Source organism: Aotus nancymaae, unplaced genomic scaffold, assembly GCF_030222135.1.
Source record: "Aotus nancymaae isolate 86718 unplaced genomic scaffold, 86718_ANA_hifiasm-v0.15.2.pri h1tg000210l, whole genome shotgun sequence".
Taxonomy (NCBI): Eukaryota; Metazoa; Chordata; class Mammalia; order Primates; family Aotidae; genus Aotus; species Aotus nancymaae.
In genome coordinates, this window is record NW_026988625.1 from 732,992 (window position 1) to 746,760 (window position 13,769).

General features: G+C 48.8%; 1 protein-coding gene across 1 annotated transcript in view; it reads right to left on the reverse strand.

The window, feature by feature from the left end:
* The window catches only part of YPEL1 (yippee like 1), a 26,084-nt gene extending 17,814 nt beyond the window's left edge, over positions 1-8,270 (reverse strand). Inside the window, exon 1 of the mRNA XM_012466488.3 lies at positions 7,606-8,270. The gene's annotated coding sequence lies outside the window, so the exon portion shown is untranslated. The remainder of the gene's footprint in view (positions 1-7,605) is intronic.
* Positions 8,271-13,769: the final 5,499 nt, after the last annotated feature.

The following is a 13,769-nucleotide window of genomic DNA, read 5'->3' on the forward strand; positions in this document are numbered from 1 at the left end:
AAAATGGCGTAGAGGCACTTTGTGAAGAATTGATGATTGAGGATTCTCCAGAACTAAAGAAAGCTACTAATCCACAGACTTAAAAAGCCCAACAGTCCTAAGCAGGATAAATAAGAATAAAGCCACAGCTAGAGAAATAATAATGAAACTGCACAACACCAAAGATAAAGGGGAAAAAGTCTTAAAGTGTCCAGAGGGAGGAAAAATGACCTGCTCAACAGAACAAGTTCCCAGGTAAAACAACAGAACCCAAAACGCAGCAGAGAAAGGGACTACTATGATTCTGAAAGATAATAACTGATATCTCAGATTTTACACTGAGTGAAAATATCTTCCAAGAAGTGGGGCAAAGGCTGGACATAGTGGCTCACACCTGGCATCTCAGCACGTTGGGAGGCCAAAGAGGATTGCTTGAGCCCAGGAGTTCAAGACCAGCCTGGGCAACAGCGAGACCCTGTTGTTCGACTTTTTTTTTTTTTTTTTCAATTAGCCAAGTGTGGTATGTTGTGCCTGTGGTCCCAGCTACTCAGGAGGCTGAGGTGGGAGGATTGCTTAAGCCCAGGAGGTTGAGGCTGCAATGAGCAGAGATTGTGCCATTGTACTCAGCCTGGGTAATGAGTGAGACCCTGTCTCACAAAAAGAAAAGAAAAGGAAAGGAAAATGAAAAAGAAAAAAGAGAGGCTGGGCACGGTGGCTCATGCCTGTAATTCAAGCACTTTGGGAGGCCGAGGTGGGTGGATCATGAGGTCAGGAGATTGAGACCATCCTGGCTAACACGGTGAAACCCCATCTCTAAGAAAAAAAAAAATTATAAAAAAAAGGCCGGGTGCGGTGGCTCACGCCTATAATCCCAGCACTTTGGGAGGCCGAGGCGGGTGGATCACAAGGTCAAGAGATCGAGACCATCCTGGTCAACAAGGTGAAACCCCGTCTCTACTAAAAAATACAAAAATTAGCTGGGCATGGTGGCGCGTGCCTGTAATCCCAGCTACTCGGGAGGCTGAGGCAGGAGAATTGCCTGAACCCAGGAGGCGGAGGTTGCAGTGAGCCGAGATCGCGCCATTGCACTCCAGCCTGGGTAACAAGAGCAAAACTCCGTCTCAAAAAATAAAAATAAAAATAAAAATAAATAATAAATTTTTAAAAAAGGGGGCTGGGCGTGGTGGCTCACGCCTATAATCCAAGCACTTTGGAGGCCAAGGCGGGCGGATCACCTGAGGTCAGGAGTTCAAGACCAGCCTGACCAACATGGTGAAACCTCGTTTTTTGTTTTTTGTTAAAAAAGGAAGAAAAGTAAAGAGAAAAAAGAAACAGTGGGACCAGCACAAGATAGGAAAACAGGTCAATGCAACATGAAAGAGCCAGAAACAGCCCGCAGGTGGCCACAGACAGCATAGAGGGCACTGCAGCACCCGGAGTGTTTTCCAGGGAAATACTGCTGGGACACTGCGCATCTGCAGGAGAGAGAAACCAAGCCAGGTCTCACTGCATCAACAAACTCAACAGTTAATCACACTTCTCAAGAGATGACCATCTAGCAGGAATTTTGTGGAGAAAATTTCTGTACAAAGGTATACACATGTATATACATACATACACACAACACACCATCTTCTAAAATGAAGTCCATTTCTTTCTCCAATATTATGTTAAAGAATTTCTGGAAAAGTCTGCCTATACTGGATATTCCCGATGGGTGATTCCCTAAACCCTTAAACTCTTTTTCCTATCAGCTGCTATTAAGTTATCTTGTGTCAATCCTGAAATTTTCCCTGGGATTTCTTAGAATCAAGGACAACACCTCACATTTAGCATTAATACGGTACATTTTACTAGATCGTATTTATTGCCTGAACTACTGCGCCCTTCCTGAATCTGAACCCTGGCATCGCTTCCATGCACATGTCCCACACGGCACATGAGGACATCATTGTGAGAGCCTGTCAGGAGCTTACTCAAATCCACACGTTCCACCAATTAGTGGAAGGAAGTGTTCGGACTTCACTTCTTACTGAACTCATGTGGAATCTTTCTTGTGATATTTTCATCTAAGTTTTTCTCTTTTTATTAAAATGAGACTTTATTTAATAAACTTGTTTCTCTCTTTTCCTTTCCCTGGACTGCCCTTTAACAAAGATACTAAGAATATGAAGTGAAGCAGCTGAGAGAGAGACAGGCCAGTTCTTCACAAACTGGGTATTCAGGTCTCTAGCATTCAGAATCCCTACTCCAAGTGACTCAAGTAGAGAACTATAGAAACTGCCCTTCATTTTGTTCATCATTTTAAAATAAGTAGTATCGGCCGGGCACGGTGGCTCATGCCTGTAATCCCAACACTTTGGGAGGCTGAAGTGGGCAGATCACTTGAGGTCACAAGTTCGAGACCAGCCTGGGCAACATGGCAAAACCCTGTCTCTAGTGAAAATACAAAAATTAGCCAGGTATGGTGGTGGGTGCCTGTAATCCCAGCTACTTGGGAGGCTAACGCAGGAGAATAGCTTGAACCTGGGAGGCGGAGGTTGAGTAGTTGGGTAAACAGGCGCATGCCACCACGCCCAGCTGATTTTTATATTTTTAGTAGAGAAGACGTTTTGCCATGTTGGCTAGGCTGGTGTCAAACTCCTGACTTCAAGTGATCCGCCTTCCTCGGCCTCCCAAAGTGTTGGGATTACAGGCGTGAGCCACTGTACCCGGCCCAACGCTTTTTAATCGCTGTTTGTCCTAAACACATTTGAAGTGGACAGCACACGAAAGACTCTCGGTACAATGTTGGAGATCAGATCTCTAGGGCTTGTTCATCTTCCTTACCTGAAATTTTATGCCTATGGATTAATAAATGGCCATTTCCTCCTCCACCAAGCCCCTGGCAGCCACCATCCCAATGTCTGATTTTATGAATTTGACTTCTCTAGATACCTCATAGAACTGGAATCATGAGTGTCTGTCCATGCCTGGCTAATTTCACTGAGCACATAATGCCTTCAAGGTCCATCCATGTTGTCGCCTATTACAGAATTACCCTGTCTTTTTTTAAAGGCTGAATTAGTCCATAAAGAAAATGTAGCATACACCTACAGGGAAAGCACTTCAAAAAGTGGCCATTTGCCAAGAGTTTTATTTATTTTGAATTTCTAAACACCATGAATGCCTAACTGCAGATCATCTTTTTTTTGAGACAGAGTCTTACTCCGTCGCCAGGCTGGAGTGCAATGGTGCTATCACGGCTCACTGTAACCGCTGCCTCCCAGGTTCAAGTAATTCTCCTGCCTCAGCCTCCCAAGTAGCTGGGACTACAGGCACCAGTCACCATACCTGGCTAATTTTTGTATTTTTAGTAGAAACGGGGTTTCACCATGTTGGCCAGGATGATCTTGATCTCCTGACCTTGTGATGTGCCCACCTCAGCCTCCCAAAGTGCTGGAATTATATGCTTGAGCCACTGTGGCTGGTCTCACCCCTTTTTAGGCAACCTGGTGTCCCCTGCTCCCAGAAGGTCACCATATTGATGCCTTAGTGTGCACGCCCGATCGGCATAGTGCACTACAGCCCAGAACTCCTGGGTTCAAGCGATCCCCTCCCTCAGCCTCCCGAGTAGCTAGGACTACAGGGGTGCACGCTGCATCAGGCAAGGGATTTTATTTAATTAATGTTTTTGAGACAGTCTCACTCTGTCATCCAGGCTGGAGTGCAATGGTGTGATCTCGGCTCACTGCAGCCTCTGCCTCCTGAGTCAAGCCATTCTTCTGCCTCAGCCTCCCAAGTAGCTGAGACTACAGGTGCAGGCCACCACACCCAGCTAATTTTTCTATTTTTAGTAGAGACTGAGTTTCACCACGTTGGCCAGGCTGGTCTCAAACTCCTGACCTCAAGCGGTCCACCCACCTCAGCCCCCCAAAGTGGCAGGATTACAGGCGTGAACCACTGTGCCTGACTGGGATTTTATTTTATTATTTATTTTTGTTTTGTTTTGTTTTTGAGATGGAGTCTCACTCTGTCACCCAGGCTGGAGTAGAGTGGCGGCTCATGCAACCTCCGCCTCCTGGGTTCAAGTGATTCTCCTGCTTCAGTCTCCTGAGTAGCTGGGACTATAGGCGTGTGCCACCACACCTAGTTAATTTTTTTTTTTTTTTTTTGGAGACGGAGTTTCGCTCTTGTTACCCAGGCTGGAGTGCAATGGTGTGATCTCGGCTCACCGCAACCTCCGCCTCCTGGGTTCAGGCAATTCTCCTGCCTCAGCCTCCTGAGTAGCTGGGATTACAGGCACACGCCACCATGCCCAGCTAATTTTTTGTATTTTTAGTAGAGACGGGGTTTCACCATGTTGACCAGGATGGTCTCGATCTCTTGACCTCGTGATCCACCCGCCTCGGCCTCCCAAAGTGCTGGGATTATAGGCGTGAGCCACCGCGCCCGGCCCCGCTAATTTTTAATTTTTAGTAGAGACAGGTTTTACCATGTTGGCCAGGCTGGTCTTGAACTCCTGACCTCAGGTGATCCAAAGCCTTGACCTCCCAAAGTGCTGGGATCACAAGCATGAGCCACCGTGCTCAGCCAGATTTTATTTTTTAAGCTGGTGATGGGTATACACATGTCCATTTTATTAATCTTCATTTCTTATATTTAAGTACGATATATGTCTTGAGATGGCAAAAGGAGTGAAAAGTGAGTCTCCCATTCCATAGCCCGAGTCCCACTCGAGAGACAGCACAGAGGCAGTTCCTCATAACCTCAGAAACATTTCACTGGCACATGCTCTGTGTACCTCCTTCAAACCTCATCACACTCTGCTTAAGTAATCTAGTATTTTGTAATTATAAAATAGTTCATTAAGGCCGGGCACGGTGGCTCACACCTATAATCCCAGCACTTTGGGAGGCCAAGGGAGGCAGATTACAAAGTCATGAGTTCGAGACCAGCCTGGCCAACATGGTGAAAATACAAAAATACAAAAATTAGCCTGGCATGGTGACAGGTCCCTGTAATCCCAGCTACTCAGGAAGCTGAGGCAGGAGAACTGCTTGAACCCAGGAGACAGAGGTGCAGTGAGCCACAATCTCACCACTGCATTCCAGCCTGGGTGACAGAATAAGACTTTGTCAAAGGGAAAAAAAGAAAAAAAAGAACAGTTCATTAACAAAATAATTTTTTTTTACTGCTTTGAGAAAGGGTCTTACTCTGTCACCCAGGCTGGAGTGCAGTGGCATGATCTACACTCACTGCAACCTCCGCCTCTGGGATTCAAGCAATTCTCATGCCTCAGCCTCCTGAGTAGCTGGGATGACATGAGTGTGCCATCATGCCTGGTTAATTTCTGTATTTTTTGTAGAGGCAGGTTTCACTATGTTGCCCAGACTGGTCTCAAACTCCTTGGCTCGAGCGATCTACCCACCTTGGCCTCTCAAAGTGCTGGGATTAGAGGTGTGAACCACCATGACCAGCTTAAGAAATTAAAATTTTATTTATTTATTTTTTTTGAGACGGAGTTTAGCTCTTGTTACCCAGGCTGGAGTGCAATGGTGCGATCTCGGCTCACCGCAACCTCCGCCTCCTGGGTTCAGGCAATTCTCCTGCCTCAGTCTCCTGAGTAGCTGGGATTACAGGCACACACCACCATGCCCAGCTAATTTTTTGTATTTTTAGTAGAGACGGGGTTTCACCATGTTGACCAGGATGGTCTTGATCTCGACCTCGTGATCCACCCGCCTCGGCCTCCCAAAGTGCTGAGATTACAGGCGTGAGCCATCGCGCCCAGCCTAAAATTTTATTTTACTTTTTATTTTTGAGATGGAGTTTTGTTCTTGTTGCCCAGGCTGGAGCACAATGGTGCGATCTTGGCTCACTGCAACTTCTGCCTCCTGGGTTCAAGTGATTCTGCTGCCTCAGCCTCCCAAGTAGCTGGCATTACAGGCATGCGCCATCATGCTTGGCTAATTTTGTATTTTTTTTTAGTAGAGACGGGGTTTCACTATGTTGGTCAGGCTGGTCTCGAACTCCTGATCTCAAGTGATCCACCTGCCTCAGCCTCCCAAAGTGTTGGGATTACAGGCGTGAGCCACTGCACCCGGCCCTAAAATGATAAAATTTTAAAGTCACCTGGGTGGCTTTATTAAACCTAGATGGCAGGAAAAAAAAAATCACTGACCAGTGTCCTGGTCCCTGAAAGGCACTTAAATATCTAGGGGATGAATAGGTATCAGGTGAATCCTCACATGGAGACAGCAAAAGTAAATGGGGGTTGAAACACCACTACTGTGCCCCAGTGCAGCGGCTCATGTCTGTCACCCCAGAACTTTTGGAGGCCAGGGCAGGAGGATCGCTTGAGCCCAGGAGTTTGAGACCAGCCCAGGGAAGGTAGTGAGACCCTGTCTCTACCAAAAAAACTAAAAAAAAAAAAAAAAAAAAAAAAAATTAGCCAGGCATGGTGGCACATGCCTGTGGTCCCATCTACTCCAGAGGCTGAAACCGGAGGATTGCTTAAGCCTGGGAGGTCGATGCTACAGTCAGCTGTGCTGGTGTCCCTGCACTCCAGCCTGGGCAACAGAGCGAGATCCTGTCCAAAAAAAAAAAAAAACATCAGTACTTGATATGAGAAGTGGCCACTAAACACTGGTGAGCTTGTTAAAAACATGGACCCATGGGCACCAAGGAGCCTCTTGGTGGGGGCAGTTGCAGGTTCACCCCACCCAGACCTGTATGTCCCCAGGGTCTAGGACCATGGTCCCCGAAGGGCAGTGCACAAGCCAGGGCCCTGCCAATGCTGTCCAGGAAGGACCAGCCGCAGCTTGCTGTGGCCCCAAGCTAGTCCCAAAAGGTTCCAGGAAGGAGTCTCATCCATTCATGTGCAAGGTTCTCAGGTCTCAGTCCCCCAGTGTGACAAGGGAACTTTTGGAGGCCAGGGCAGGAGGATTGCTTGAGCCCAGGAGTTCATGCACTCCCACCTTAGGCTCTGCAAATTCTCACAGCATCCTGAGAAACTGTCATCCCTGCCCACTGGTGGCCACCACAGTCCCACAGGCAGGTGTTCACTCCAGGGCACAGGTGCTCTCCGCTACTCGGTCCCACCTGACCTGAGAGGGAAGAGCATCAGGGGAGGACAGTGCAGTCCCTGGGAGGGAGGGGACCCTCTGACCACCAGGGTTCCGGGCAGGAGGAAGTGGTGTGCCCCCATCAGGGTCCTCCATGCTGTAACTGTTCTCTATTCACTCAAAGCCTGTAGCTCTCAGTACAGACACCACCCCTGGCAGCCATAGCCCAGCCTGCTGACCTCCCTGCTGGCCCCTTCCTGCATCTGGGCTGTCCCCACAGCAAGTGCCACTGGCTGAGCCTCCCAGCTACGAGGCAGATGCAGCGACAAGCTCAGATCTCAGCTTTCGCCTCTGCCTGGTGGTTTCTCTGGGTGTCACACATCCCCAGTGGGATGCAGAGGACACCACTAACTCTTCCTGGACTAGAGTGCCCAGGGCCCTGCAGAGTAACACTGAGGGCACCACTATTACAGAAAGCTTCCTTGCCAACCAAAGCAGACTTGCTGTTTCCCAAGCACACTTTTAATGAGCCTTATTTGGAGACCTTCATTGTACAGCCCCGCCCCCAAGGCATCCTTACCGGAAGAGCCTGCTGTCCAGGGCCCCAGCCGTCTAGGTCCCTGTCCCTGTTTCCTGCCCCAAGTCTGGTCACTGCACAGATGCCTCCCATGCGCTTCATGTGGTCTCAGTCCTGATGGTGACCCTTGTCACCAGCCCTCAAAGGGGTCCTGGCAGTAGTGGCCAGGGCTGGATTTGTGGTCACTATCGCGTTAACTCAGCTTTAAATGACAGATCCACTGCTGCACTCGGGAAACCATGGCCACGTCTGGAAACAACCAAAGTAAATGGGCTTTTTTAAGACCTATTGGCAGATTAGGAACCGCCCTGAAGTAACTGAAAGGAAAATGCTGGGCAATTCACCTGGCCAATCATCTCCACTATTGGACACTGTGTGTTCCCAAGTTTGAAGGGCGACTGCCATCCATCCCCACAAATAGACATTAATGTGGGGTATGTTTTTAGAGCAAAAACAATTTTCTGGAATCCAGACATTTCTCTCCTAAAATAAGCCTGTAAAATTATTTTAAGAGAATGTGAATCAGGCCCATGTCCATATGGTACAGATAGCACACTTCTAAAGACAAAAACACACGAATCAAAACCAGGCAGCTTCTGACACTAAATGGGACAGAGTGCAGACTGGGGTGCCCCTTTCTCTTTTTCAACCACCCCACCAAGTCCTCAACCCCCTCCCCGGGTGCCTGTGTAGAAGACAGCCCGGTCCCCTCAATCTCCAGGCTGCTTCACCTCCCCCAGCACTGCCACCACCTGGCAGGTGAGCATGGGTCCCATCCCCACAACTTCCCCTCAGAGCCCTCCAGGGTGTCATGAGATGGAAAGGAGGCCCCAGGCAGACACAGACGCCAGCACGTGAGAAAGCTGGAGAAGAACTGGGGTGTGTGCGGGGCATGGCGATGAAGGGGCTGGTGTGCCGGGCAGACAGAGTGCCAGGGAGAACCAGGAAGGAACAGTGCTCGTATGGCCTTGCCATGTTCAGCCAGGGTCATAAAGAAAGCGGAACCAGGACATCAAGGTCCACCTCCCTAGGGAGGAGAGGGATGAGGGATATCAGGCGGTGCCATCACCTGCCTGGCCAGCTGCCCCACAACTTCTCCACCTCTGTTCCACTCAGCCGCCACTTCCTTCCCTCCTCTCTACGGAGGAAACCTCCCTGCTTTTGGCTTTGCTTCTCCCACCTGTCACTGACAAGGCACTGTCCTTGGGATTAAAAAGATGAAAAAGACCCCACCATCACAGAGGGGACAGATGATCAGTAAAATCACCAGCTCCCGGAAAAGAACATGTAGCAGTTCCCAGAGCCTGGCACACCGACACCAGCCCTGTCCTAAGCTGCATACTGTATAAGAATGGTGTGATTCACAGCAGTCCTAAGAGATGTGTGTCCTTATTAGTTCCACCACGCAGATGGGGAAACTGAAGCCCAAAAAGGTTACCCGAGCTGCCCAAGGCTGCACAGCCAGTGAACTGGGAAGCTGGATTCAAGGCCAGAGTCTTCCCACCTTGGACCAGGGTGTCCAAGGTGAAGACATGCCCGTAGATGTTTGGCTCTGAAGGCACAGCAATACTGTCTAATGCTTAGCAGGTTGGCAATGATTTTTTTTAAAAAGTTAGGCCAGGCGCAGTAGCTTACGCCTGTAATTCCAGCACTTTGGGAACCTGAGGTGGGTAGATCACTTGAGTCCAGGAGTTTGAGACCAGCTTGGGCAACATGGTGAAACCCTGTCTCTACAAAAAAATACAAAAAATTAAGCCGGGTGTGGTGGTGCATGACTGTGGTGCCAGCTACTTGGGAGGCTAAGGCAGGAGGATCGCTTAGGCCAGGAAGCAGAGGTTGCAGCAAGCCGAGATCACACCACTGTACCCCAGCATAGGTGAAAGAGTATGACCTGATCTAAAAAAAACTGTTGATAAGGTCAGAGGTGACCCATGTCTGTGATCCCAGTGTTTGGGGAGGCCAAGGTAGGAGGATTACTTGAAGCCAGGAGTTCAAGGTCAGCCTGGCCAACATAGCAAGACCCCCATCCCTAAAAAACAAAATTAGCCAGGAGTGGTGGCGTGCACCTGTAGTCCTAGCTACTTGGGAGACTGAGATGGGAGGATCACTTGGGGCCAGGAGGTCAAGGTTGCAGTGAGCCATGATCACACCACTGCACTCCAGGCTGGGCGACAGAGCGAGACAGTTTCTAAAAACAGTAAATTAAATTTAAAAATTCTTAAAGTTGAAACACCACCGGTAAAGGCCCTCTTCAATCCAGCCATTTGGCAACACCCGCAACATTCCCAGGAGCACAGCCCTGGACTGGGGGTTCATCCGAGGAATTCACCTTTGACTGATGCACATGTGCAAAATAACTGGATAAAGGCAGTTATTACCTGAAATAACAAAATATCATCCTATACTAATACTTCCTGTAATAACAAAAGATTAGAAACCACCTCAAGTTTAACCAAAAGAGGCCAGGTATGGTGGCTCACACCTGTAATACCAGCACTTTGGGAGGCCGAGACGGGCGGATCACCTGAGGTCAGGAGTTCAACACCAGCCTGGCCAATAAACAGGGTAAAACCCCGCCTCTACTAAAAATACAAAAATTAGGTGGGTGTGGTGGTAGGCGCCTCCCGGATTCAAGCAATTCTTGTGTCTCAGCCTCCTGAGTAGCTGGGATTACAGGCACCCACCACCAGGCCTGGCTAATTTTGTATTTTTAGTAGAGACAGGGTTTCACCATGTTGGCCAGGCTAGCCTCGAACTCCCGACCTCAAGTTATCCACCCGCCTCGGCCTCCCAAAGTGCTGTGGATTACAGGTGTGAGCCACCACGTCCAGCCCACACTGACTATTCAAACTCATACACACTACATGAAGTCACAGGTGTGGAAAGCTCTGGAAGAATGTACATGAAAGGGCAACGGCATGGGTACAATTTGTCTTTGGCAATTCCAGCTTCCCTCCACACACATCCACATTCTCCCTACTTGAATTACAGGAGGAAAAACTCCCCTTTGCATTTCAGGAACCACAGCCTAGGTGCCCAGTGGGACCCACTGACAGCATCAAACCACTTCTACAGCTGCCCTGAGACAAAGCTCACTTGAGGCCAGGAGGTCAAGGTTGCAGTGAGCCATGACCACACTCTCTGTGGACTCCCCACCAGCCCCTGCTCTCTGGGGGAGCCAAGGGGCCTGGCTCCTCCATTGCCCAGTGGCCTGGGTGCCTCCACCCTCCAGGCTCTCTCCTGCATCTCTCCTCCCACCTGTGCTCAGGCACCATCTCTACCTCCTCTCCTGAGTCTACTGATAATGTGTTTGCACTGAGCGCTTCTTTTCAAAGAACCTGTACTAGACATTTTTTTTTTCTATCATTAGTAACAAAGTTTCCCATAACCACACCCCGGGACACATCCTAATAGAGGTGCTTTCTTGCTAACAAGAAGGGGCTCTGCATTGTGACTCACGCCTATAATCCAGCACTTTGAGGCCAAAGTGGGAGGAACACCTGAGGTCAGGAGTTCGAGACCAGCGTGGGCAACATAGCAAAACTGTCTCTATAAAAAAGTTTTAAAATTAGCTGGGTGTGGTGACACGTGCCTGTAATCTTAGCTACTAGGGAGGTTGATGTAATCCCCACTACACTCCAGCCTGGATGACAGAGTGAGACCCTATCTCCAAAAAAAAAAAAGAAAGAAAGAAAAGGGGCGGTACAGGAACTGTGTCACACTACCCTTGTTAGATTAAAAGGGTGGCACTAGACCCAGAAGACTGCACTGAGACAGAAGAAAAGAGGCTGAGAATCTTAAAAACTATATATTTAATTTTTTTTTTATTTGGTGACAGAGTTTTGCTCTGTCACCCAGGCTGAAGTGCCATTGCGCAATATCGGCTCACTGCAGCTTCCACCTCCTGCGTTCAAGCGATTCTCCTGCCTCAGCCTCCCAAATAGCTGGGACTACAGGTGCACGACACCACGCCCAGCTAATTTTTTCTGTTTTAGTAGAGATGGGGATTCACTGTGTTGCCTGTGTTGGTCTCGAACTCCTGAGCTCAGGCAATCTACCTACCTTGGCCTCCCAAAGTGCTAGGATTACAGGCGTGAGCCACTGCGCCTGGCCATAAAAACCATTTTAACCTCATGCTAAATAAGGTCTCATCAAACATTGAAGGCCTGTCTTGGGGCAAGAGAAGGACAAAAAACAGACACAGAAAGAGGAACCAGAAAAGAGGGGGAAGCGTTTGGGTCGGGGGGATGTATGCCAATGCTGCTGGGAAGGCAGCTGGCACCAGAGGGAGAGAGGGAGCAGATGAGGTTTGCCAACAGAGATGTCACCACCCCCAGGACAAAGCTGAAAGACAGTTTAACTTGCTTTGAGAGGCTTCCCAGGGTTTAATGTAAAACGTGCCACGTGTTTGTTGGCTCTGGGACCTCAAGCCAAGTTCTGCTACCTTCTGTGTAATGTGGGGTAACATGCAATTTACAGGGTAGTCAGAGTCACATGAGGTGTTAAGTGGGGAGATCCTTGGGCATAGTTTAGGTGTCTGACCAGGGCCTCACAGCAGGAGCAGGTGTCACTGTTAACAGTATGGTAGGAGGTGGGCAAGCACCTCATGAATCCCACCAGGAATCCTGGCCCCAGCCCAAGGCCCTGCAGGTGCCAGACAGCCTGCTGAACAATGGGGTGAATAACGGCTCCTAACCCCTTCCTGGGGTGTGGGCAACAGAGGTTGGCTCCAGGATTTCCATTTTACTCTCACCGGCCAACCAGCATCTGTATAGTAGGTGGAATGTCCTCGCATTTGCTGGAAGAATCTATTTCATCCTCTTGACTTCTTTCCTCAATCTATCTCGCATTGCTTGCTCGAAAATCCCTTAGCTCTCTCTGTCTTGGTTATTGAGAACTTTCTTCAAGCTCCGCTCAAATCCCTTGTCAAAATTCCCACTCCCTGGCCAGGTGCAGTGGCTCACGCCTGTAATCTCAGCACTTTGGGAGTCCAAGGCAGGTGAATCACCTGAGGTCGGGAATTTGAGAACAGCCCAACCAACGTGGAGATATCCTGTCTCTACTAAAAATACAAAATTAGCCAGGTGTGGTGGCACATGCCTGTAGTCCCAGCTACTCGGGAGGCTGATGCAGGAGAATTGCTTGAACTCAGGAGGTAGAGGTTGTGGTGAGCCGAGATCGCGCCATTGCACTCCAGCCTGGGCAACAAGAGTGAAACTCCAACTCAAAAAGAAAATTCACTCCCTAGAGGTTTGCTGATTGTTACAACTAACTACTTAAAAAAAAAAAAAACTCTAAGAAAGAGCATCAGCAAAGTTTAAAGGGGGGGGGGCTTCTATTGCTTGTTCATATTCAAAACAATTTTTTTCATTTGTCTTCCATGGAGACAAATACATTAAAACTACAGGGAAGGCTGGGTTTGGGTTCACACCTGTAAATCCCAGCACTCTGGGAGGCTGAGACTGGAGGATCACTTGAGGCCAGGAGTTTGAGACCAGTCTGGGTAACATAGTGAGACCCCCATCTCTACAAAATTTTTTTTTTAAATTAGCTGGGCATAGTGGTGCTCACCTACAGTCCCAGCTACTCAGAAGGCTGAAGCTGTAGGATTGCTTGAGCCCAAGAGGTTGAGGCTGGAGTGTGCTATGATTGTGCCACTATACTCCAGTCTTGAGTGACAGAGCAATCCTCTGTCTCTCTAATAGAACAAGGCACAGTGGCTCACACCTGTAATCCCAACACTTTAGGAGGCCAATGCAGGTGGATCATCTGAGGTCAGGAGTTCAAGACCAGCCTGGGCAACATGGTGAAACCCCGTATCTACTAAAAATACAAAAATAGGCAGGTGTGGTGGCATATATCTGTAATCCCAGCTACTCATAAGCTGAGACAGGAGAATCACTTGAACCTGGAAGGTGGAGGCTGCAGTGAGCCGAGATCATACCACCGCACTCCAGCCTGGGTGAGACAGAGCGAGACTCTGTCTTAAAAATAAATAAATAAAATTAAGTAACAAAACCACTGGGAGTGGTGGCTCACACCTGTAATCTTAGCACTTTGGGAGGCAAGGTGGGAGGATCGTTTCAGTTTGAGAGTGTGAGACCAGCTGGGGCAACATAGTGAGATCTTGTATCTACAAAAAAATTAAAAAATTAGCTGGGTATGGT